The following is a 25,556-nucleotide window of genomic DNA, read 5'->3' as shown; positions in this document are numbered from 1 at the left end:
ATATACACCATGGAATACTATGCAGCCATAAAAAAGGATGAGTTTGCGTCCTTTGTAGGGACATGGATGCAGCTGGAAACCATCATTCTTAGCAAACTATCACAAGAAGAGAAAACCAAACACCACATGTTCTCACTCATAGGTGGGAACTGAACAATGAGCTCACTTGGACTCGGGAAGGGGAACATCACACAATGGGGCCTGTCATGGGGAGGGGGGAGGGGGGAGGGATTGCATTGGGGAGTTATACCTGATATAAATGATGAATTGATGGGTGCTGACGAGTTGACGGGTGCAGCACACCAACATGGCACATGTATACATATGTAACAAACCTGCACGTTATGCACATGTACCCTAGAACTTAAAGTATAAAAAAAAAAAAAAAAAAGCCTCTGTAACTGTGAGGAAATACATTTCCATTGTTTGAGACACCAAGTCTTTGGTGCTTTGCTATGGCAACCCTAGAAAATGAATATAATATCCTTGTCCTGTTTAAAACTCTTCAATAACTAAATAAAATCTCAATATCTTCCCTTGGTGGAGAAGCTGCTGCATTATCTGGCCCTCCTGTATCTTGCTCTTCTCATCTTCTCGTACTCAGCACCTTGTCCTCATTCATCTTCAGCAGCACTGGCATTTTTTTCCTTCCTTAAACATAGTAAGACCCTTCCTGCCTCAGGTCATTAGCACTTGCTGTTCCTCCATTTAAGACAGTTGTTCCTGGGTAAGATGGCTGAATAGAAGGTGCCACCAATTGTCCCCTCAGCAAGGACACCAAGCTAACAACTACCTACACAGAAAAAAAACTTGATAAGAACCAAAAATCAGGTGGTCACTCATAGTACCTGGTTTTAACTTCGTATCACTGAAAGACGCACTAAAGAGATAGGAAAAAACAGTCCTGAGCCACCGATATCACCCCTCTCCCACCCTTCAGCAGAGGTGGCATGGGGCTGGGAAACCATCTCTGGGTATTGGGGGAAGGACAGCACAGTATTTGAGAGGCATTGAACTCAGGGCTGTCTTAGGAGAGTAGAAAGGAAAACTGGACCAAACTCAGCTGATGCCCACCCATAGAGGAAGCATTTAAACTAGTCCCAGCCAAGGGGAATCTCCAATCCCAGCATTCAAAACGTAAATGCCTACAAGACTTGCCACCACAGGCTATAGCACTCTGTGTCTCCAAGGAAACTTGAAAGACAGTCTAGGACATAAGGACTGCAACTCTTAGGTGAGGCCCAGTGCTGAACTAGGCCCAGAGACAGTGGACTGGGAGGGTATATGACATACTGAGACACCAGCTGGGGCAGCCAACAGAGTGCTGGCGTCACCCCTCCCCTAACCCCAGCCTGCACATCTCACAGCTCCAGAAGAGATCCTATCCTTCTGCTTTAGGAGAGGAAAGCAAAAAAGAGGGAGGTCTTTGTCTTGCTTCCTGGATACATGCTCATCCACAGCAAGATAGGCACCAGTCAGTTGTGAGGCCCCCATTCCAGGCCCCAGCTCCAAGGCATTTCTAGACACATCCTGGGCTAGAAGGGAACCCACTGCCTTGAAGGAAATGTCCCATTCCTTGCAGCATTCATCACCTACTACCTGAAGGTGCTACCTTGGGCCTTGAATAACCAGCAATGATACCCAAGTACTGCATTGAGGGCCTTGGACACGTCTCTCAGACTTGTTGGTTTCAGGTGAGACTCAGCACATTACCAGCTGTGGTGGCTATGTGGCAAAACTCTTTCTGCTTATAAAAATCAGAGGGAAAAGTAAAGGGGATTTTGACTTGCACCTTATGTAACAGAAAGGCCACAGATGGGTAGAACACCAAGTGGGCTTTTGGACAGCATTTCTGGACCTGCCCTGAGCCAGCAGGGAACCCACTGCCCTGATGAATGAGTCCCTGGCCAGGCAACATTCATAAGCTAACTTAAGAGATATTGGAACTTTAGGGAACATCAGCGATAGACTGGCAGTACCCCTTGTGGACTGCGGTGGCAGTGGGGCTATAGGGTGAAGTGTCACTGCTTTTGGAAAGTTGAGGGAAACGTGGGAAGGACAATTTGCGGTTTGAGTGCCAGTTCCACTGTAATACAACAGAGCACCAGGTAGACTTCTAAGGTTTTTTACTGTAGTCCCTGACTCCCCAGATAGCACTTATATGCATCCAACTCTGGAGCATCCAAGTATATAAAGCAAATATTATTAGAGCTAAAGAGAGAGATAGACCTAATATAACAACAGTTGGAGACTTCAACATCCTACTTTCAGCATTAGATAGATCTTCCAGACGGAAAATTAACAAAGAAACATCAGACTTAATATGCACTATAAATAAAATGAATCTAATAGATATTTACAGAACATTTCATCCAAGAGCTGCAGAATATACATTATTTTTCTCATCACGTGAACTACTGTCATGGATGGACTATATGTTAGGTCATACAACAAGTCTTAAAACATTTTAAAAAATTAAAATAATATCAAGCATCTTTTCTGACCACAGTGGAATAAAATTTTGGAAACTATACAAATAAATAGAAATTTAACAATATGCTCTGAATGACCAGTGGGTGAGTGAAGAAATTAAGAAGGAAATTGAAATATTTCTCAAAATAAATGATAATGAAAACACAACATACTAAAACCTATGGAATGCAGCTAAACCGGCACTAAGAGGGAAGTTTGTAGCTACACATGCCACATCAAAATACAGAAAAAACATCAAATGAACAGTCTAATGATGCATCTTAAAGAACTAGAGAGGCAAGGGCAAACCAAACCAAAAACTTGTAGCAGTAAAGAAATAATAAAGATCAGAGCAGAAATACATGAAACTGAAATGAAAAGAGAAAAAAAAAGATCAATGGAACAAAAGTTGTTTTATTGAAAAATTAAACAAAATTAATCTTTAGTCAGACTAAGAAAACAAGAGTGAAGATCTAAATAAAATCAGAAATGACAAGATAATACAACTGATACTGTAGAAATTTAAAGGACATTAGTGGCTACTATGAGGAACCATTAATATATGCTAACAAACTGGAAAATCTAGAATAAATGGAAACATTCTGAAACACTCACAACCTACCAAAATTGAACCAAGAAGAAATTCAAATTCTGAACAGACCAATAACAACAAGATCAAAGCTGTACAAAAAAGAATCCTAGTAAAAAAAAAAAAAAAAAAAAAAAAAAGCCTGGGACCTGATGACTTCACTGCTGAGCCTACCAAACATTTGAACAAGAAATAATACCAGTTCTACTCAAACTATTCCAAAAAATAGAGGAGAAGGGAATACTTCCAAACTCAGTTTATGAGGCCAATATTGCCTTAATAGCAAGACCAAAGACACAGCAAAAAAAAGAAAACTACAGGTTAATATCTCTGATGAATAGTGACACGAAAATTCTCAGCAAAATACTAACAAACCAAATTCAACAATACATTAGAAAGATCATTCATCATGACTAAGTGGGATTTATTCCTGGGGTGCAACAATGGTTCAACATTTGCCATCATCAATCAATATGATTCATCATATAAACATACTAAATAATAAAACGCATATGATCATTTCATTTCAATTAATGCTAAAAAAGCATTTGATAAAATTTAACATCCCTTCATGATAAATATCATCAAAAAACTGGGGACAGGAGGAACATACCTCAACATAATAAAAGCCATATATTACATACCCACAGCTAGTACCATACTGAATGGGGTAAAACTGAAAGCCTTTCCTACAAGATCAGGAACACAACAAGGATGCCCACTGTCATCACTATTATTCAGTATAGTACTGGAAGTCTTAGCTAGAGCAATCAGACAGGAGAAAAAAATAAAGGGCATCCAAATTCAAAAGGAAGAAGGCAAATTATCCTTGTCTGCAGATAATATGATCTTATATTTGGAAAAAGATGATACCAAAAACTATTAGAACTGAAAAAAAAATTCAATAAGGTTGCAGGATACAAAATTAACATACAAAATTCAGTAACATTTTCATATGCCAACAGTGAACAACGTGAAAAAGAAATTTAAAATGTAATCTTATTTATAATAGCCACAAATAAAATGTAATACCTAAGAATTAACCTAATCAAATAAGTGAAAGATCTCTACAATGAAAACTATGAGAACTGATGAAAGAAATTGAAGACACCAAAAAAAGGAAAAAATATTCCATGTTCTTGAATCAAAATTGATAAAATGTCCATGGTACCCTAAACAATCTATAGGTTCAATGCAATTCCTATGAAAATATTAATGGCATTCTTAACAGAAATAGAAAAAACATTCCTAAACTTTATATGAAATCATAAAAGACCCAGAATAGCCAAAGCTATCCTAAGCAAAAGGAAGAAAACTGGAGTGATCTCATTACTTAACTTCAAATTATACTACAGAGTTTTAGTAAACAAAACAGCATGGTATTGGCATAAAAACAGACATACAGACCCATGGAACACAATAGAGAACCAAGAAACAAATTCACCTACAGTGAACTCATTTTCAACCATGGTGCCAGAACATATACTAGGGAAAAGACAGTCTCTTCAATAAATGTTGCTGGGAAAGCTGGATATCTATGTGCAGAATAATGCAACTATATCCCTCTCTCACCATACACACAAAAAAATTAAATCAAAATTGATTAAGGACTTAAATCAAAGACCTCAAACCATAAAACTACTACAAAAACATTGGGGAAAATCTTCAGGACATTGGTCTGGGCAAAGTATTTCTTGAGCAATACCCTAAAAGCACAGGCAATGTAAGCCAAAATGGACAAATGGGATCACATTAAGTTAAAAAGCTTCTGCACAGCAACGGATACAATCAACAAAGTGAAGAGACAACCCACACAATGGGAGAAAATATTTGCAAACTACCCATCTGACCAGGGATTAATAACCAGAATATAAAAGGAGCTCAAACAACTCTATAGGAAAAATATCTAATAATTTGATTAAAAAATGGGCAAAAGTTTGAATAGACATTTCTCAAAAGCAGACATACAAATGACAAACAGGCATATGAAAAGGTGCTCAACATCATTGATCATTAGAGAAATGAAAAACAAAATTACAATGAGATATCATCTCACCCCTGTAAAAATGGCTTATATCCAGAAGACAGGCAATAACAAATGCTGACGAGGATGTGGTGAAAAGGGAACCCTCACACACTGTTGGTGGGAATGTAAATTAGTACAACCACTGTGAAGAACAGTTTGAAGGTCCCTCAATGTAATGGTTAATACTGTCAATTTGGTTAAAGGATACAAAGTATTGTTCCTGGGTGTGTCTGTGAAGGTGTTGCAAAGGAGATTAACATTTGAGTCAGTGGGCTGGGAAAGGCAGAGCCACTCTTAATGTGGGTGAGCACCATCTAATCAGCTGCCAGAGTGGCCAGAATACAAGCAGGCAGAAAAACGTGAAAACACTAGACTGGCCTAACTTCCCAGGCTACATCTTTCTCCCATGCTGGATGCTTCCTGCCCTTGAACATTGGACTCCAGGTTCTTCTGTTTTGGGGTTCACACTGGCTTCCTTGTTCCTCAGCTTGCAGACAGCCTATTGTGGGGCCTTGTGATTATGTGAGTTAATACTCCTTAATAAACTCCCATTTATATATACATCTATCCCATTAGTTCTATCTCTCTAGAGAACCCTGACTAATACACTCACAAAACTAAAAATTGAGCTATCTTGTGGTCCAATAATCCCACTGCTGGGTATATACCCCAAAGAAAGGAAGTCAATATATTGAAGAGATATCTGCACTCCCATGTTTGTTGTAGCACTGTTTACAATAAGTAAGATTTAGAAGCAACCTAAGTGTCCATTAACAGAAGAATGGATGAAGAAAATGTGATACAGATACACAATGGAGTACTATTCAGCCATAAAAAAAGAATGAGATCCAGTCATTTGCAACAAAATGTATAGAAATGGAGATCATCATGTTAAGTGAAATAAGCCAAGCACAGAATGACAAACATCACATGTTCTCACCTATTTGTGGGATCTAAAAATCAAACAGTAGATATAGAGAGTAGATAGTTGGTTACCAGAGGCTGGGAAGGGTAGTGGGAGGCTGGGTGGGAGGTGGGGACAGTTAATGTGTACAAAAAAAAAATAGTTAGAAGAACAAATAAGACCTACTACTTAATACAATAAAAGGGATACTATAGTCAATAATAAGTTAATTGCACATTTTATAATAACTTTAAGAGTGTAATTAAATTGTTTATAACTCAAAAGATAAATGCTTGAGAGTATGGATACCCCATTCTCCAAGACGTGTTTATTTCACATTCCATGCCTGTATCAAAATATCTCATGTACCCCCCAAATATGTATACCTACTATGTACCCATAAAATTTTTTTAAGTAAAAATTAGGGTAGTAGGGAAACAAAGAAAACTCTTCCCATTGGTCTTCATGGGATAGATCCTTCTCATCATTCAGGTCTCAGCTTAAATGTCACTTCCTCAGAGGAATCTTCCTGGCTACCTTGTCCAAAGTGCTTTAGCCTCAGGTGGGAATAACTTTCCATTTTCTTCCCCTAATTTTCTTTATAGCATTTATCAGTTGTGAAATGTTCTTGTCTATTTAGAATTTAAGCTCTACAGTAGCAAAGATGTATGTTTGCCACCATATTTCTGGAGACTGAAATGGTTACCGGCCCATTGTAAGCACGAAAGAATATAAAATGTATTAGCAAGTACTCTTGAGAGCACTTTAAACCACTGCTAGTCAGAATATAGGTTTGTATCATCTTTGTAGAAAGTAATTTCCCATTATGTCTCAGTTCAATTATTTTCAAACCTGTTTAACCCAGTAACACTATTTCTATAAAAACAATTTTAAAAATCAGAGTTAAGAGCAAAGATTTATAGAGTTATATAATACACATAATACAAAAAAATATACACCTACTATGTATGCACATAACTATTTAAAACACAAATTAAAAATTTAAAAATATAAGGTAGTGGAAAAACGTATTATTTTATATATACGTAAGCTTATATATATACACACACATATATATACACACACATATACAGCATATATATATATAGTAGCATAGTGTTATATATAATAAAATTAGAAACACCTCAGAGGTCTGACAAAGAGGAAATGGTAAATTAAACTATGATATCTTCACACAAATGGCAGTATTCATTCCACCTTGCTTTGGTAATCATACTTCCAAATATCTCTCCCCTACTGGATATGAGATTAGGTGTCCCATATCCCCTTAGCCAAGGAATAGACATTTGACCCAAGGTAAGCTAATGGAGTCCTTATCTGAAATTTGAATATTTTGCACACAGAGAGAAAGGAAAAATGAAATATTTATTTATTCTTTCCATTGCTGGTGCCTAGACAAGGCTCTTTAGCAATTTTTGCTAATAAGCTTCACCAGGGCTCTCTGATTTCTGCTATGGCTGACATCCCACTGGACACACTGTTCTGCCTTTCTGGTTTGAAATAATTTCAAAATATAAAATTATTTCTAAACTTATTCATAAGTAGCTGTTGCCCTCTGAGAGTTCTTCATTGCCACAGCTAACCCAGCCTCTGCCCAAGTACCCTCTGCATGACCCAACATTCCAATAAATAAAGGGATAATGCCTAGCTCAGCAGCTGCATGGTTAGCTTTGGTTCAGAAAGGTACAGTGCTTCATGCCATTCAAGATATTTTCAATTCCACTCTTGCTTCCTGTCCTTAACAAGTCCCTTTGATTTTGTGTGTTCAGTAATATTTTTCCTTTAATTTCATATTTGCTACATTAGTTCAATTCAGTATTTGTGACTGGCAAAAGAAGAATTCTATTTGATGTACTCTAAGTCTTGTTTTCAATTTTCATTATTTTCCAAACTTTCTGCATCTATGTATGTATACACCGCTAAAGTTATATAATTTTAAAAATAATTAGGATGGATTATAGCTCTATCAGGGGGCTCAGCTGTTATGTCAGGAATTGTTAGAAGTGAATTTATAACCCTAATGACTAGGAATATTTTAATTGCACATGTTGATCTTCTTAGCCTCATATGTCTATGTCATATACATCAATTTCATGATGTGTAATTCTTGCTGTGTTGATAAACAGACTTGATGCTAACTTATATCATTTTACAAGATAAATTACTTGATCACCCACTCTTTAGCAGTTATGCCTATTCTCAATTCATACAATGTTTAGGAAACTATTAACCCTTCAGCTGTCATTGCCCTTTACTATGGTACCAGAGTGTACCTAGGAAAAATTTCTATCTAGAAAGCATTGAAACACAAATTCATTCACTTTTTAAAGGGAAAAATTGGGAAACATGGTGGTATTGTCCATGGATAGAGTTTGTAGCTAGATCTTTTCTTGTATGAATGCTTTGAAAAATGCCACATTTTCATAAAATTCTGGAAAAAAAAATCTCACTTCAAATTGCTGAATTAGTGTTTATAAACCAGAAGACAGAAAGTGTTGTGTTCAACAGCCAAACCTCCTGGTGACCCACAGCTGTGTCTGTACCAGGACTGCACATTTAACTCAAGGATGAAGTGCCTCTTTGGGTACCTCACTCCCCAGCATGGAATGTTAATGAGAATTCTCTACCAGATGTGTGGATTTAATGCTAGACAGGAATAATATTGAAAAGTATGCAATTAAACTTTTAACTTCTTTTTTTTTTCAGATAAAAAGAATGGGAAGGTATTATAAATAAATATACTTTAATGGTTGTTACTATTATATTAGAAATTAGTTACATAATTCACTTCACAGTTTAATAATAGGTAAAATTAATTGAGGCCACATGTACCTACTTATGGCCATTTGAATGTATCTAGTGTGGTAGGTGACCCTTGCAATTGTTCCTGAGATTCTCTGCTGAATATTTCTCTTCTCTCATCTCCTGGCCAGACTCAGAGGAACCAATGGGGTATTTGGAGCAACCACTATGTGGAAGGAACCCAGATTCTAAGTAAGCAGGTGGGCCACCAGCCAAATAATTAATTGACATGAATGAGTAATAAAGATGATGTGTTAACAAAGACACATATAGAAATAAGCATATTTGTGATATATAATATACAGTTATAATATCTAAATAAGTATAAAACTTTACCAACATCATAAGGAAAATAAAAGTCATGTAGGGCCTGAACGAAGAGGAAAACACATCTGGAGAGGATATGACTCAGGATAACCACTGCCTTTTCTAGCAATTCCTGACTGCTCAGGTTTGATTAGCACTTCCCACCTGACCTTGTGTGAAGCCCACTTGGCTTATTTGTCTGAATCTCATCTGTACAGTAAGCTCCTCACAGCCAGGCTATTATCTTATTTATCTTGAATTACTTGTAATCACTTAGTCCCAGAAACATACATAGATGTTTCTCAGTAAACATTTTTTTAATGAGTGATGTATGAAAATGAGAAACATTTCACAGCTGGACAGTAGAGATTGCATTTGTTAATAGAATTTTGATGGTGGCGACTCTGATGAGAAGGACATTCCAATCGGAGCAAACAGTGTTAATAAAGAGCATCATAAAAAATAGGTGAGCAAGGCCATACAATGCTAGGCTGGAGGTCTCTGTAGCTAAAGTTCACATTTTCTAATGCATGTTAGTAGGATAAATGTCTTTTTCTTTGTCTACCGGTGTTTGTCTGTTTCTAATGTGTGTATGGCAGCATATGTGAATTTCGAAAGTAAACACAGAGAAAATGGATAACATTCTAGAATATAAAACTAACATAGTATCACAGAGTTTCAAAATGACAATGACATCTATATGTAGAAAACAAAGTTGGTGAACATTAACAACATGAACTTTCTATTTTAATAAGAAAAATTGAAAACAAAGAATAATGGTATTGTAGATATCAAAATAATTTACCAATAAGATTAAAAATTTTGTTAACTAGTTTGCTTTTTACTGATAAATCATGTAAAAACACTTACTTGGTCAAAGTATATTGATTGAGTGTGTATTATGGGTTAAGTGCTATTCTGAGTGCCATTTATGCACTGGGAATAAAATAAACATAGTCCCTGCTCTATTTTGTAACTATAGTCTGGTAGGTTAGTTAGATAAATAAATAAATAGTGTAAAATGATAAGAATCATGATGAATACTATGAATAAAGTAAATAGAGTGCAGAGAGATAAAATAATTGTGAAGAATCTACTTGTTTAGAATAAGTAGAGAGGCCCTTCTAACAATGTGACAATTAAGGTTAGTCATGTAAGGCAGAATCAGGCAAGTGTGTTCTAGGCACAGTGCCAGTCGCAGATGTTATTCCAGATATTAGTCAGAGCACCTGCCATCCTTCCTTCATTCACCAAATATTTAGTGTGTGGCTACATTAGGTAAATCGACATACTCAGTGCTTAAAGAGATAGAGAAATGGACCAGGCACAATTTCTTCAAGGAGGGATTGTAATTTTGAAATTATAACTGGCCATGTTGTGCAGCAGCTGGCTCCTACACATATGAGAGCTGCTTGTTAAATACTCAGGAATGTTGTAACCTGCTTGTTAAATAGTTGGTATCCTAAATCATCCATGGTAAGAGTATTTACACTACAATAATTGGCAGTCATTATAAATCAGGGTGTTTTCTTTTCTCTAGAGTTTGTGGTTAAATATTTACCAATAACCCATAACTCATCAGTTGTAAGGCTGACTCAAGAGGAACTGAAGCTACTTGTTGACTTTAGGCTCTATTATATTCTACTATCAACTGTTTACACAGGGTGCAACTTTGAAAAAGTACAAAAAGGATTATTTTGTATTGCCATCTCAATATTGACAATGCAAAGTGCTTTCAGTAGCTTTTAGGGTTGGAAATTTGAGACTGTAAACTTGATAAGATCGACATTATGACTTTTTTTTTTTATACTTAATGTTCTAGGGTACATGTGCATCATGTGCAGGTTTGTTACATACATATACTTGTGCCATGTTGGTGTGCTGCACCCATCAACTCGTCAGCACCCATCAATTCATCATTTATATCATGTATAATTCCCCCTCTACCCTCAGCATTAGCCAGACCTGTGATCATTGCTCATGAAGTTTGCTCTTCCAGGAATACTCTCCCCATCACAATCTCCATCTGTCCAATCCTGTTGTCTTTCATGTATGAAATGATATCTCCCATCTTAGAAGAAAGATTTCATTTCCCCCACACTCCCTCCTTCAATAGCTCCATTTCTTCATTTTTCATTCCAAGTTCCTATTTTCATCCCAAGCCCCAAAGTTCCTATTTCAAGATTTTGTCTCCATCACGTCACTAAACTGTTCCTGTGAAGGGCAGCAAATTCAAAGGACAATTATCAGTCCTTGTCTTCCTCAATCTTGCAGTGATATTTGATACAGATGGTCCCTCATCATTCTTCACACTTGCTTGTGTGAGGCACATTTTCTCCATTTTCCTCCTACAGCACCGGCCGCTCCTTTCGGTCTGCTTGGCTGTGTACTCATCCCAATTTCAAATTCTAAATACAGGAGTTCCCTAGGTTCGGTCATTGGGAATTAATTTTTCCTCTCTCTTGACTTTAATTGGTACTTATGTATTGATTATGTATTAGGTATTGATGACTGACTTATTCTGAGTTCCAAGCACTTAGTGCAGCATAGAAAGCCCCTTCACAGTCCAGCCTCAGCCCAGCTCTCCAACATCATGGCCTTCCATGCTTCAATTGACTCACCATGCTTGATCACACAGAAGTTCTAATTTTTTTCTTGAAGAAATAAAGCTGAGTCTTTAAGACTTCATTTCAGTTTCCCTCTGCTTATAATACTCTGCCCCTATTTCTTCAATGACTTACTGACATACTTTTTTCAGGGCCCTGCTTTAATGTTGTCTCTCAGACCATCTCATCTAGAATGTCAACACGTTAATATCACAATTCTTTATTTTTCTTCATAATAATTATTTTTGTGTCTATATAATATATATGCACACACATATGTATAAAATCTCACTAATATAGTGGTAAAACACTTTCTAAAATGTCTACCAATACAATATTATTTAATATACTATTTAATATATAGCATAAATTGCAAAGATATAGTACTTAGCATATAGTATAATGTCATGTAATATCATATACTCTCCCTAGAATGTAAACTTCCTGAGAATAGAACCTATCTTTCCATAGTTCCATCACCCAAAAACAGTGTCTGACACATAGTAAGAACTTAAAATACATTTTTTGAATGACTGAAAAAATCACCTAAAAATTAATAATCCCCACGTAATCTTTTTATTTGACTATTTTTACACTTCTTTACCCTCCTCCTTTTATCCACTGAATACACAATAATCTAGGCCATGCAGTAGTAACTTATGAGAACCAGGGCTTGAATCCAGATATTTTCATTACTTTTTACTTCAAATACATTTTTTCCATTATATTGCCACCTCTAATCATATATATTTTTAGAACCAGTTAGTTTGTAATATCAAATGCCATGGGCAATTTCTGAACACAAGATTTAATCATCAGGAAGATCTATTGAATATCTATGAGGTGTCCACTCTATTGGTGCTTGGGATCCAAAAACAAATAAAACTTTGCTCTTGCATCCAAAGGACTCTGTCTTACACAGTATAAATGCAAAAAATTATTGCACTAATTTCTGGGGAAATTATGTACAACTTGTACAGCAAAAGCCTCATATTTCAATGTTAAAAACTATTTTTGCAGAATGAATTTCTACACATACTTGCACATATGCACACACACATATGCACAATCATACATACGCACTTTTTAACAACCTTAAGTGTATGACTACATGATATGAACTCTTTCTTTTTGAGGATATTTATATTTCAGGGCTAGATATAACCACAGAAACATCTGACCTTAGCAGAAATATTATTCCTTCTTATTTGTCAAAAGTTGAGCATTAAAATCAAATGTGTGACTAGGAAATAGCAGCTTCACTTGGAGATTTCTCCACAGAGTTCTTGCTTTCAAAATAAAGTCAGTGGAAAAGAAAACGTAAATCCCTTTTCAATTATTCATTTTTTCCAACTTGGAAATTTTTTCAATACTTATTCTTTACTCTGGATATCAGTTATTCTTTTCACTGACTTGCATTATCTTTCCATATACACATATTTTCCAGGATCGTATTTGGCCTACAAATAACCTCACAGGTAATTTATTTTGCAAATAGTTCATGTTTGATCTAGGTGGCAAGGCAAATAGTTTTCATATTATTTAGCTGACTAGGGTGGAAGGTGGAAAAGAAAATTTTATTTGACGTTTCCTGTCAGTAAGCTGCTAGCGCTAAGAACAGAAACTCTGCATAAGTAATAGCACTGGCTACTAAACTCTTTCATGCAATGATGATGCTAACTATATCCTAATAGAATGATGTTGGCATGTCTTCCTTGAACATATTAAAAAGTGTGTAAGGTTGATTAAACAGTCCCAAGCAGTCAGCATTGCTCTTGGTAAGAATGTATTCCAAAAGCAATATGGATTTGAAAGTGTCATCTAAAAAGCACAAAAAGCTTTTATTGTAAAATTTGGTATCTAGCCCCTACAATGTATAATGATGTTGATTTTTATTACCATTCTGAATACAATAATTAAATTGAAGATTGATGGCTTAAGACACCCTCTTCATTTAGAATATGCAAGAACAATACTAAAATATTAATGATGATAATAAGTAACATTTACACTACATATATTTGTCAGTCTTTTGCAATATAATTTCTCTGAAGACTTTAAGAAATCCTTCAATCAGAGATCTATGAGGTAACTTAACATAGATAATTCATATTTTTAAGTAATACTAGTCTGTAAATTTTTAAAAATCATAATTTATAGTTATCTGTCTTTCTACAAAATTATGCTTTGGAAACAAAAACCTCTCACATTCGCCACTCATTGTTTGGGGAATCTACAAGTGTATTCCATGAATGTGCTGCACAGTAGTGTCCTTGGCCACTGGTTAGCACCCACCATTTTCCTGCCCCAATTCCTGCTTGCTGTGGTGGAATCTCTTGTCTGTGTTGATGCCAAAGCAACAAATGCGCCATCAAATATCCTGTCTATGAGGAAAAAGGAAACCTCAATCTGAAACAGCCAAAGAAAACTGCTGACATCAAGGCAGTTCACAGCATGAACTATGAAAGTTCCACAGAGAATTTACTCAAAGACCATAAATTTTTATCTGCCTCCCCCTTTTTTCTTTCTTTCTCTTTTTTTGATAGTACAAGTTGAACTCAAAAACTGGGCCATCCTCAGAACCAACTGCCTCCTCAGCCCTTCAACATGACATTGAAACAGTTTTTCCCTTCAAATTTACAAGGAGAAAGGCCATCCCAACAATGTTAACTATTACTTTCCTATGAAAGTCATAAATAAGAATGTTTATGTGCAATCTACTGATTTTTAAGTCTTGATAGCTAATTTAAACCTTGTGAATAATATTCTTATTATAATATAGAAATAAACTTTAATTATGCATTACACGTAGAAAAAGAAGAGTTAGGATGTTTATAAAGAAGATTATTTTTAAATCAATTCAGTTCAACAATATTGTGTAATAGTTGGGGGAAAATCTAGGTTTACAATCAAAGCGCATTAAAATCACAGCACTGGTTAACTAGTCTACAGGATGAATTCGTTCTTCATCCTCAGGAAATATTCCTGAATACTATTGTGGGAACAGCTCTTAACTGGACAGCTGTTATATACATCTTTAGTAGCGACAAGATTCCTGAGAAACTCTTATGTGGGATATAATTTTGCTTCATACCTCCTCTTTAAAGAAAAGCAAGAAGTTCTGACATGGATAGCAAATAAGAAGCAAGTAAAAAAATGTCAACACTTCCTGTGCGGCACGGCATAAATAATATGGCTGTGTGCAAGAAAACTATAGAGAATGTAAGGACTTTAGGGAAAACTAAGGCTGATGGAAGGGATAATGGTTAAAACAAGGAGTAGCCTGGGGGACCATAAAAACTCCATGATCTCGACCAGTCTCCATCAAGCCACCTGAAAGAGACATACTAAAGAAAAAGTCTGTTTGCTATGCAAATATAGCCTTGAGACAAATATGCCATTCTACCCTTCAAAAAAAATTGCTGTCCATAAATTTCCCTTGTGAGGTAAGGCAAGAGCAGGACTGAGTGGGGGCGGGGGGGAATCAGCACAGTACTGAAGTGTCACTGCTGCCCAGCATGTCTACATGGAGGAAAGTAAGGTAGCTACCACAGGTCTCTGGACTCCTGTGGTAATATAAGGGTAATAACAAAGAAAACACATGAAATTTTTGTATCATGACATAAAGTAAAAGGAGATTTTATAGACAAATTAAAGTTTTGAAGTTTTGAAGTGAGCAATTAAGCTTATGATTAATCACAGGAAATATGTTATTGTCCTTGATTTGAGAATAGCTTCTGGCAAGGAAACTCAGCAATGTTGCACTCCATCAGATTCCACTCTGCAGTAGAGAAAGTAATCTCCCTAAAATAAAGATGATTCAGCACCATAGTTCTCACTCCATAAGGTTTAGATCTGAGTATGAGATCTGAGTATGAGATCAACATTTATCATGATGACAGCTACCTATCATTTATTAAATTTAATAAAGATCTTAAATCAGTGAATGACAAATCATAGTCATTTCATTTTTTAAAATTTTACATAGTTCTTCTTGGCTGTGTATGCATCTAAAAATGATTGAATTTAGTTTCTGTTGAAACTTGTTTCTTCACAGCTTGAACATAATTCAATGTGATCACATAAACCTAAAACTGATAGCACAAAAACTTCTCATAAGACCTGAAAATAAAGTGAATACCAAGAAAAAGAATGGTATGGTTAAAACTGTTGTACAAATATTAAACAGATTAACATAACTTTATTAATTATACTACATCATTTAAATATTTGAGACTTTCATATTTTCAACAAAGGCAGACTCTAACAAATTTTATATACTGTCAGAAAGGCTTAACATCAAAGATTTCTCTTATCTGGAAAATGTGTGTGGTACTTCATTGTGGATTTCAATCTACTGTGAAATGCCCTGAAAATTGATCTTCTGAACCCCAAATTTTCCTGATATACTTTAGCATGTGATTTGAACAGCTGCTAATTCCACTTGCAATTTAGTCATCAAAAGTGGCTAACAGATTAAACAATAAAGTGGCAAATGTCATCTCATACAAAGAATAACTTGTGAGTGAACGTGATTTAGAATTCATGAAGTTTGCCTACCAAACAGGGACATTTGGAATTGCCTGTGGCGATAAATTTACTATGCAATTTTTCTTTGGAGATAATTCTTTTGGAGATTATTAGAAATATAATGCTGTAACACTGATTGTCTTAAAAATAATTTGTCTGCCACTTTAGCCCAGAGTCAGGCAAACTATACTCCCTGGGCCAAATCTGCTGTATCTCCCATTTTTATAAATAGAGTTTTTTGAAACACAGCCACACACAAGCATTCCTTATTGTCTACGGCTACTTTTGTGCTACAACAAAAAAGTTGTTATTACAGAAACTGTATGGTCTGAAAACCCTAAAATATAGTCTTGCTCTTTGTAGAAAAAGCTTGTCAAGCCCTATTTTAGTCTGAATTATTTGTTATACAAATAAGACTTAACGTTTATCATGAGAGCTACCTATCATTTATTATCCACCAGGCATTGTATTAAACCTTCCCATACTTCTTTCGTCTCACTTCAGTTCTGTGAAGTATTGTTATTCCCATTAAATGTATGAGAAATGAGAAGCTTAGGAAGTTTAAGTGCTTTGCCCATGTAAACAGTGGAACCAGGATCCAGCCTCAACTCTGAATCAAAATCCATATTATTCCTCTTAACCCATCTCATCTCCAGTAACTCCATGGTCTTACTTTCTCTAGACAACTTGCATGATTTGAATCTAAGAGAAATAGTGCCAATAGATTAAGTAAGTGTCTTAGCCACTTGGATGTGAAGTTATGCTTAATATAGAAGAGAGGGAGAAATAGCTTTTAAAGTTTCCTGGAAGTGTAAAGAGTTCAATCTAAGTACTCAGATTGCCACAGTCTGTTTCAAAGTTTTCAAATAAGCCTGTGACTACCGGGAGGCACAATTTGTTTATTAATAAGTAAGTGTCTTTTGGCAAACAACATATGTCAAGCTTCACTTCTTCATCTTTTAAGAAGGAATAAAAATCATGGGAATTTGGGGTTATCACTAGAACTTCTGCATGCTCAGTCTTGTCTGGCCAGTTTGACCTTCTGTCAAAGTGTTATGAAAAAATAGTTTTTACTCAAAGCAGACAGGCAAAACAGTCAGCTGTGACTTTTCGCAGAGGACTTTTTTCCCGTACCCGCACCCGCCTGTCCATGGACTATTTATTATTTTTCTCCTGAAACAGGTATGCCTCGCCTTTTCTCCAAGATATGACATATATTTCTTGGGAATTATCAGCAAAGTATTTTAACGTGGTCTTTCTCTTCCATTCTAGGATGACAGCCTTAACCCAAGTTTTAGGACTCTCATGGGAAACTTGCAAAGTAGATGACTTGTTTGTTTACATTTTTAACCCCACATTTACCCATGGAGAATTTGAGATAGTTCCAAGAATATAAACGTTAAGTTAACAGGCTGTATCATCTGAAAATAGCAACTTGATTCTGTTCTGGCAACTTCCAGAGGCGGGATATTTTCACACAGAAGGATACATCCCTTGGTGTGGAAGGAAAAAGAAAGAGAATAAAGATATATGTCATTATAGTTTGAAACTCTTATATGAAAACCTTAAAATTTCAAAGGAAAAGTATTCTTAAAAGACATCTAGTCTAACTCCCAATTTGTGAAAGAGTAAACTGAAGACTTCATCCCAAGGTAGGATGTAAGAGGCAGGCTGTCCCTGACTCCACTTCACAACTGTGCAGTCAAGGAGCATCAATCACATGGACACAATGCAGAACCCTCCAGGCATCCTGTGAAAGACACTGGGCTATCCTGTAAATCTACTAGTTATCTAGGGAGTCCTTCTTTTGAGTTTGGAAATTATGCAAATTTAGAAAATATATTTGGTTTACAAAGAATAAATAAGATAACCAATAAAATGACTTTTGAAAGTTAAATCATTATGCAATCTGAGATGATATTATTAGTAATAACCTGCTCTCCACTCCCTTCTAAAAATTTTAGTACTTATGACAAAAGAAAAATTATGGAAATTTGACATTAATTGTTAAACTGTCTTCTTCTAGTTGTGAAATCATTTTTTTAATAGCCTATAAAAGCAAGAGCCATGTAAAAAAATTATTTTCTTCATCTTTTCGTCTTTCTTCGGCCCTTCTTCCAACTCCAACCCTTGCTGTCTCTCCTTGTTCCCAGTCCCCTTTGTGTCTCCACCCAGGAGGGAAATGCTATTTCTGAACCATGAAAATGGGGAGACTGAGATCAAGGAATTTCTGGAATTGTTGAGTTTCCATGCTGGAGTGTTCTTTGCAACAGTGGCCAAAGTTTAAATATTAAATAATACATTTAAAATTACATTGACAGAACTCAGGGGCATATTTTCACTAAATGAAAAGCACAGGGCTCTTAAGTACATATTTCCTCATTTCGTTTCATTTCTTAGACCAAGTTCACATTTTTTTTCACTGTCTAAATGTGTACAGAGTTTGTAGCCAGGCTGTGACACCCCGCTTCCATGTTCCTTCCACAAATTAAGCTACTAAGGACATTTTCCTGCTCATATTCATCATTTATGTGTCCTCGTGGTATTGCATTTGATAGTGGAAAATATTATCAGCATATTATTCCAATGACTTTGGCAAAATATACTCTCCTTAATTGTAGTCTATTACATACACTGTGTGAGACCAAGACTTGCAAAATTTTTCCCCCGTTTCCTGAGTCATCTTGTCTGGCATTTCACAATACATTCCAAGGAGCAACAGAAGGAGAGTAACCGCAACAGTAGCAGAAGCAATTCTTTGAGAGGAAATGCCTTTGTTTGAGGGGAGAAAAGAAAAACAGAAAAAATAAAGGGAGGCAGAGAGAGGGGGAATCAGCACTGTGAGAGATTAAGAAAATAAGGAATATAGGTTATTCATTATTCACCTTCTTGTAGGATGGTTCTAACAACTCAATGGGTGAAACAGTAGAAGATAAGGATAAAGTAACTCAGAAAAAGAAATTAGAAGCAAAAACAGGTCTTGATCTTGGTCTGTCTTCTACCCAATTATACTTTGGTTTTGTTTGGGGGCAGGCCAAACAGATTTAGGACACTTTAGGATTGGTGCACTGGGGAAGAGGTATGAGCTTCCAAGTTTAAGTTTTAGCTTTTGATATGGTGCTATTATTTAGTCTAAGGATTTTCCTGCTGTGTTCAGTGACATTATACACAAATAAATACCACTTTCCTTTCCAAAACAGTCTCCAAGTGTGGATGATTGAGGAAAGTGGCCTCAAATTTTCTGTTGATCCCGGGGATATTTATCCATTTTTTAAGGGAAAATCAAGGATTTTTTTTTCTCACCTATCAAGTGAAGCTACTATTAATTAAATGGCAGAGTCCACCAAAAAGACCTATCATCCCAGAAACAAAGGTATGCAGTTTGCACCTATACTTTGACTAGTTATTGAATAGTGGTAAATGGACGTAGGACAGCACAGACAGGAATAGTAAAGAATTGTATGAGTAGGATCAAGCAGAAACATATTCTCAAGCTGTTTCATGCTCCCAAAAAGATTCCTGAAAATTATACATACTGGCCAAAATATTTTTGAGACTATTTTTCTGACATCTTGCTGACTTTGTATTTCTACAATTTGAGTTTCACAAAGACGGTATAGTTAGACAATATACTTTATAATAGATATTCTTTGTATAAAAATAATATTACCTTGTAACAAAGCAGACAGAAGGCTGAAACTAGCTCCAGTCAACTGCCTTAAATGGTTGCATGTCAGGAACACTTTAGATTAGGGTCAGGAAAGGAGAGGTAACTTCATCAACTGGATTCATTGCCATAGTAAAAGAATTTAGTTGTCATCTAATAATTTCCCAAAGACAAGAAACCTGGGGACAACAGGACCTAGTGGCACTAAATGCACTCACATAGATGGGATGGAGGCAGAAATTGAGATTAAAAATCCTGAACTTTCTAGAGCTTATTCATTTGTTTATATTGCAGAGTATGGGGTTAACGAGAGGCTGATTAATGAAGTTTCTACAGGAGGATTTGTGTTATGTTCTGTCATTCTACCACAGAAAAGTTGTCAAAGCATTTGAATTGAGTTTAGGTCTCCCATCCACCTACACAGAACTGGGGAGAGACTGAAATGTATGTTTGCAAATGACCATTAAGCTGGGTTAATTCTTCCTCAAAGGGAAAAGGAACAAAGGAGAAGAGTGTTACATCAGGGAGCCATTATACAAGACTGGAGTCCCAGGAAGGTGCTTCAGTCTTTCTGTGTTCCTGCTTTTTTTCCATAAGAGAGTGCAGCTAGGAGTTGTTGTTATTGTTGTTGTTATTGTTGTTTTTAATATAACTTTTATTTTAAGTTCAGGGCTACATGTGCTGGGTTTTTATATAGGTAAATGTGTGTCATGGGAGTTTGTTGTACAGATTATTTCATCACACAGGCATTTAGTCTAGTACATATTAGTTATTTTTCCTGATCCTCTCCCTCCTCTCACCTCCAGCCTCTGGTAGACCCTAGTGTGTGTTGTTCCCCTCAATGTGTCCATGTGTTCTCATCATTTAGCTCCCACTTATAAGTGAGAACAACTGGTATTTGGTTTTCTGTTCCTGCATTAGTTTGATAAGGACAATGGCCTCCAGCTCCGTCCATGTGCCTGCAGAAGACATAATCTTATTATTTTTTGTGGTTGCACTGTATTCAATGGTGTATATGTACCACATTTTCTTTATATAATCTGTCATCGATGGGCATTTAGGTTGATTCCATGTCTTTGCTATTGTGAGTAGTGCTGCAATGAACAGACACATGCATGTGTCTTTATAACAGAATGATTTACATTCCTTTGGGTATATACCCAGTAATGGGGTTGCTAGGTCAAATGGTATTCTGTTTTAGGTCCTTGAGGAATAGCCACACTATCTTTCACAATGATTTCAACTAATTTACACTCCTACCCACAGTGTATAGGTGTTTTCAATTTTAAAATTTGTAATAATTCTCTCAGCAGAAATAATTTCTGCAGGACCCTGATGGCAGTTGACAACATGCTCATCTTTGACAGAGTTTACCAGTTATTTACAGCCAAAGTAGTGTTGGATAACAAATACCAGAAAACTCAGCAGCTTAGAATGATAAATATTAGCTAGCTTGTAGGTCTTTAGGTTAGCAATTTATACTGGGCTTAGCTAGGGTACCTGGGGTGACTCAGCTCTCCTTCATGTCCCTTTTATCCTCAGAAGGCCCACCTGTTTGTTCTCATGATGGTCATCATGGCACAAGAGGGCAAAGGTGGTAACAAATAAGCACTTTTCAAGCCTCTTCTAATGTCAACTCTGCTAACATCCCATTGGCCAAAGGCAGCCCCACTGCCAAACCAGAGTAACGGGGACATCACCCCAACCATGGCAAAGAGTATAGATGCACAGTGAGTGAAGTATTGGAGTCATCAATCTAGCATTTCACTCAAGGCAAACATGTGTAGTTATTTGGGCAGCCTGTGAGCCTTCAGCTTTTCTGGAATGATAAGATGCTGGCAGGAGAGAGATAGCAGTAAGAGGGGAAAGACTTTTAAAGAAAAGAAATGTTTTTAGTAGAGTTAGATGAGCCCTTGGCCAAATAGAAGAACAAGCTATGAAGATCTGTGTGAAATGACCTGCTGATGTGATTGGCAGAACATCAGCACTTTGGCTGACTGTTTAGGGAAGAAAGAAAACACATGCTTTTTGTTTGTCTGTTTGTTTTTCATATTATCTGCTATATGCCAGAGTCACATTAGGCTATTAGTATTCCTCATTTCAATGAACCCTTGCAATATTTCTAATGTTTTTGTGTAATTATCTCCTTTATCTCCATTTTATAGGTGAAAACACTGAACAGTGCAAGCAAATGGTGGAGTTACCTTTTCTGATTTCAGATGTTGTACTCTCTCTACCACTGCATTCTGTACACATATTTACATCTAGTGTGAATCATCTCCTGTCAACTTTTTTTCCTAAAGAATTCCCACAGGAACAATGAGTTGTGAAAACAGGCACCAGTCTGAAAAAAAAAAAAAAAAAAAAAACCTGGCATAATTCACTTTTCTGATCTTTTCTCCCAGGACTGTTTTGAATGGTTTTTCTTTGTAATAAATGAAGAACACATGCACAGGTCAAACCCAGAGCACAAAAGGCAGAATATCTACACGAAGCAGAATTTTTTAAGCAGGATGTTTTCTTGACTTTAGGTCACCCGGGAATAATTATCTGCATTTATGTTTTAAGGTATTTTACCTTATTGAAAAAATATAAGACAAATGTTGTATGAGGGATTTCTGACTTTCATGTGTTTGCTGCTCTGGGCTGACAAAATGTTCAGCTCTCTCCTGTAACATATGCTTCAGTATTACTGATCATCGACAAAAGGTACATGCCCCAAATTTCCACTTACTGCCATTGACTTCTGGCCACTAGCAAACTTCTTCACAGCATGTATGTCATTAGCATTAGCCACCGAGTCAATCTGCTGAAAGACTGTGGAGATGGCATATAAGAACCAGCACCAAAGCCTGGGCCCCATCTTCATCCAGGAAACCCTCAGAAGACTCTACCGACACTGGGTATCCAATTTTCAGCTTATTCTTGGCAACTTGGACATGTGTATTAGAAAGGTTTCCTTGAGCAGAATTTATATGAAGTCTCTACAGGACAAAGCAACTCAGCTCACTCATGCTGGCTCATGAGACTCATTAGATCATGAGAGACTATAGCCCCATCTCCTGGTACCCTTTGTACCCATTCAGGCTACACATGATTTTAAATAACCATTCGTCATGTCTCTTTCTACACTGAGTAATTGATGTGATGCCGGTATGTTTGTATACAGCCTCTGGTTCAAGGGCTTGACTTCCACAAGCACTGAAATACAAAAAAAGCAGAAGGAAGGGAGGGCAGCTTGGATCCAGACTACTGTTGAAGCCTAGCTCTAAAATATATCTCTAGACACATATTTTATAGAATAAATTTTTATAATAGAACAGGGTATAAAAGTTAAAAATAATAGAAAATTAAATATTTTCTATTATATATTCTTGACCTCCTGATGTTCCCACCTCAGCCTTCTGAGTAGCTGAGACTATAGGCATGCTCCATCATATCTGGCTACTTTTTTGTATTTTTTGTAGAAATAGTGTTTTGCCATGTTGCCCAGGCTGGCACCTACCCTTTCTTGATAAACTGTCTATCTAGACCCCTGGAACATAAACTTGGAGCATTCCAGATTGTGTCTACTTTTTCATATCCCTCGTCTGATCTTATAATAAATCATTTAGAGTTTCCCTCATAATTAGGCCTCAGACAACATTCTTCCCTCAATTCCAGCTGTCATTCCTTTTGTTAATATTCTACTCATTTTTCTCTTGGATTCTTGCAATGGCCTCCTCATGGGTCTCATCTCATACACTCTCATCATCTCCACATCCATTTTCTACATTTAAGGAAAATTATCTTTAACTTTTATCTTAATTTCAGGAGTATGTGTGCAGGATTTTTATGTAGGCAAATTTGTGTCATGGGGTTTTGTTGTAGTTGTGCAGATTTCATCACTCAGGCATTAAGCCTAGTATCCATTAGTTATTTTCCAGATCCTCTCCCTCCTTCTTCTCTCCACCTTCCAATAGGCCCTAGTGCATATTGTTTCCCTCTGTGTATCCATGTGTTCTCATCATTTAGGTCCCACTTATGAAGGAGAATATGTGGAATTTGGTTTTCTGTTCTTGCATTAGTTTGATAAGGATAATGGCCTCCAGTTCCCTGATATACTTGCACAGGACATAATCTTGTTCTTTTTTGTGGCTGCATAGTATTCAATCATGTATATGTACCACATTTTCTTTATATAATCTGTCATTGATGAGCATTTAGGTTGATTCCATGTCTTTGCTATTTTGAATAGTGTTGCAATGAACATACAAACATGTATGTATTTATAATAGAATGATTTATATTCCTTTAGATATATACCCAGTAATGGGATTGCTGAGCCAAAGGGTATTTCTGCTTTTAGGTCTTGGAGGAACTGTCACACTATCTTCCACAATGGATGAACTAATTTACACTCCCTCCAACACTGTATAAACATTCCTTTTTCTCTGCAACCTCACCAGCATCTGCTATTTTTTACTTTTCAATAACAACCATTCTGACTGGTGTTAGATGGTATCTCATTGTGGTTTTGATTTGCATTTATCTAATTATCAGTGATGTTGAGTTTTCAATAGTTTGTTGGCTACTTGCATGCCCTCTTTTGAAAAGTGTCTGTTCATGTCCTTTGCCCACTTTTTAATGGGGCTGAGTTGGAAAACATCACTGTCTTGCTACAAATACTTCAGTAAAAATCCTGAACTCTTTCATATGGCCCCAAAACACTTTGTAAGCAACCCATGTCTCTGGCTGCATGCCAACCACCCCCTACAATGCTGACAGAAGGAAAGGATGGGTGAGGATTTGGTTAAGTTTTGAAATGTAGGAGAAAGAAGCAAGTTAATATGATTAATGGGTCTACACCATGGCACCCAGGAATCCAAATGACTTGTCTTTATTGATTTACTCATTTTATTAAGAAATACTTTCTGTGAGCCTCCTGGTAATGGCTGGAGGCTAGGGATCTAGGAGTGAAACAAAGTACACCTAGGTGCTAGGGATGTATCAGTGAAATAAAACAAATTGTTGTTCTCAAAGGAGAAATAATGACAACAAATAAAAACATAAAGCTATAACTTAGCATACTGGCATGTAATGTGAAAAAAAAAAGAAAGGAAACAGGATTAAAGAAACATGCAGGGGAAGAGGTGGTTAGAACATGCTATTTTATACAAGGTGGTCAGAGACGGCATCACCGAGAAGGTGATATTTCAGCAGAGACCTAAAGAAAGCAAGAGAGAGTATGCCATGAAGATATGTATGGAGAAAATATTCCAGAGAGAAATAACAAGTGCAAAGGTCCTGAAGCAAAGTCAGGTTAAGGATATTTGTGGAATATAAATTAGGCCATGGTGGCTAGAGCAGAGAAAGTGAAGGGAGAGAAGTAGGAGGTGAAGTCAGAGCAGGAATCCATGAAAACTTGAAGGTCATTCTAAGGATTTTGGCTTGTACTAAGAGGGAATTGGGGAGCACTTGCAGAGTTTTGAACAGTGACATGATGTCCCTGGACTTCTCTCTTCATATCCATGTTTTGGGGAGGGGCACACTACTTGGATTTCCTTATTCTTATTCTCCTGAGTATCTCCGTATGCTGCTACCTTTGCCTGGAACATCCTTCCCACTCACATCTGACCCTCATTTGACTGTCA

This window comes from Piliocolobus tephrosceles, chromosome 5, assembly GCF_002776525.5.
Source record: "Piliocolobus tephrosceles isolate RC106 chromosome 5, ASM277652v3, whole genome shotgun sequence".
NCBI classification, from domain to species: Eukaryota; Metazoa; Chordata; class Mammalia; order Primates; family Cercopithecidae; genus Piliocolobus; species Piliocolobus tephrosceles.
This window is presented reverse-complemented; position numbering follows the sequence as displayed.